This window comes from Triticum urartu, chromosome 2A (assembly GCF_056163025.1).
Source record: "Triticum urartu cultivar PI428250 chromosome 2A, HENAU_Tu73, whole genome shotgun sequence".
Lineage (NCBI taxonomy): Eukaryota > Viridiplantae > Streptophyta > Magnoliopsida > Poales > Poaceae > Triticum > Triticum urartu.
Window position 1 is genome coordinate 508245611 of NC_141874.1, and position 2577 is coordinate 508248187.

Below are 2577 nucleotides of genomic sequence, written 5' to 3' on the forward strand. Positions count from 1 at the left end.
CAAAGTAGCACCATGATCTTCATGATAGAGAGTCTCCTATGTTGTCGCTTTCATATACTAGTGGGAATCTTTCATTATAGAACTTGGCTTGTATATTCCAATGATGGGCTTCCTCAAAATGCCCTAGGTCTTCGTGAGCAAGCGAGTTGGATGCACATCCACTTAGTTTCTTTTTGAGCTTTCATACACTTATAGCTCTAGTGCATCTGTTGCATGGCAATCCCTACTCACTCACATTGATATCTATTGATGGGCATCTCCATAGCCCGTTGATACGCCTAGTTGATGTGAGACTATCATCTCCTTTTTGTCTTCTCCGCAACTACCATTCTATTCCACCTATAGTGCTATGTCCATGGCTCACGCTCATGTATTGCGTGAAGATTGAAAAAGTTTGAGAACATCAAAAGTATGAAACAATTGCTTGGCTTGTCATCGGGATTGTGCATGATTTAAATATTTTGTGTGATGAAGATAGAGCATAGCCAGATTATATGATTTTGTAGGGATAGCTTTCTTTGGCCATGTTATTTTGAGAAGACATGATTACTTTGTTAGTATGCTTGAAGTATTATTATTTTTATGTCAATATTAAACTTTTGTCTTGAATCTTTCGGATCTGAATATTCTTGCCACAATAAAGAAGATTACATTGATAAATATGTTAGGTAGTATTCCACATCAAAAATTCTGTTTTTATCATTTACCTACTCAAGGACGAGCAGGAATTAAGCTTGGGGATGCTTGGTACGTCTCCAACGTATCTATAATTATTGATTGTTCCATGCTATTATATTATCCATCTAGGATGTTTTATATGCATTTATATGGTATTTTATATGATTTTTGGGACTAACCTATTAACCTAGAGCCAAGTGCCAGTTTCTGTTTTTCCTTGTTTTTGAGTATCATAGAAAAGGAAAACCAAATGGAGTCCAATTGACCTGAAATTTCACGGAGATCATTTTTGGACCAGAAGAAGCCCACGGAGTATCGGAGATGGGCCAGAAGAGTCCGGAGGCCACCACGAGGGTGGGGCGCACCCTACCCCCCTGGTTGCGCCCCCTACCTCGTGGCCGCCTTGGGGACCCTCCTGACTTGTTCCCGACTCCAACACCTCTTATATATACCTAAACTTCCAGAAAGAAACCTAGATCGGGAGTTCCGCCACTGCAAGCCTCTGTAGCCACCAAAAACCAATCTAGACCCGTTCTGGCACCCTGTTGGAGGGGGGAATCCCTCTCCGGTGGCCATCTTCATCATCCCGGCACTCTCCATGACAAGGAGGGAGTAGTTCACCCTCGGGGCTGAGGGTATGTACCAGTAGCTATGTGTTTGATCTCTCTCTCTCTCTCGTGTTCTTGATTCGGCACGATCTTGATGTATCGCGAGCTTTGCTATTATAGTTGGATATTATGATGATTCTCCCCCTCTACTCTCTTGTGATGAATTAAGTTTTCCCTTTGAAGTTATCTTATCGGATTGAGTCTTTAAGGATTTGAGAACACTTGATGTATGTCTTGCATGTGCTTATCTGTGGTGACAATGGGATATCACGTGATCCACTTGATGTATGTTTTGGTGATCAACCTGCGAGTTCCGTGACCTCGTGAACTTATGCATAGGGGTTGGCACACGCTGTTGTCTTGACTCTCCGGTAGAAACTTTGGGGCACTCTTTGAAGTTCTTTGTGTTGGTTGAATAGATGAATATGAGATTGTGTGATGCTTATCGTATAATCATACCCACGGATACTTGAGGTGACATTAGAGTATTTAGGTGACATTAGGGTTTTGGTTGATTTGTGTCTTAAGGTGTTATTCTAGTACGAACTCTATGATAGATCGAACGGAAAGAATAGCTTCATGTTATTTTACTACGGACTCTTGAATAGATAGATCAGAAGGAATAACTTTGAGGTGGTTTCATACCCTACAATAATCTCTTCGTTTGTTCTCCGTTATTAGTGACTTTGGAGTGACTCTTTGTTGCATGTTGAGGGATAGTTATATGATCCAATTATGTTATTATTGTTGAGAGAACTTGCACTAGTGAAAGTATGAACCCTAGGCCTTTTTTCAGCGCATTGCAATACCGTTTTCGCTCACTTTTATCATTAGTTACCTTGCTGTTTTTATATTTTCAGATTACAAAAGGCTATATCTACCATCCATATTGCACTTGTATCACCATCTCTTCGCCGAACTAGTGCACCTATACAATTTACCATTGTATTGGGTGTGTTGGGGACACAAGAGACTCTTTGTTATTTGGCTGCAGGGTTGTTTGAGAGAGACCATCTACATCCTACGCTCCCCCAGATTGATAAACCTTAGGCCATCCACTTGAGGGAAATTTGCTACTGTCCTACAAACCTCTTCACTTGGAGGCCCAACAACGTCTACAAGAAGAAGGTTGTGTAGTAGACATCATAGACCGAAAGCGAAAGCGTTTAGTAACGCGGTTGATGTAGTCGAACTTCTTCGCTATCCAACCGATCCAAGCACCGAACGTACGACACCTCCGCGTTCAGCACATGTTCAGCTCGATGACATCCCTTGATCTCTTGATCTAGTT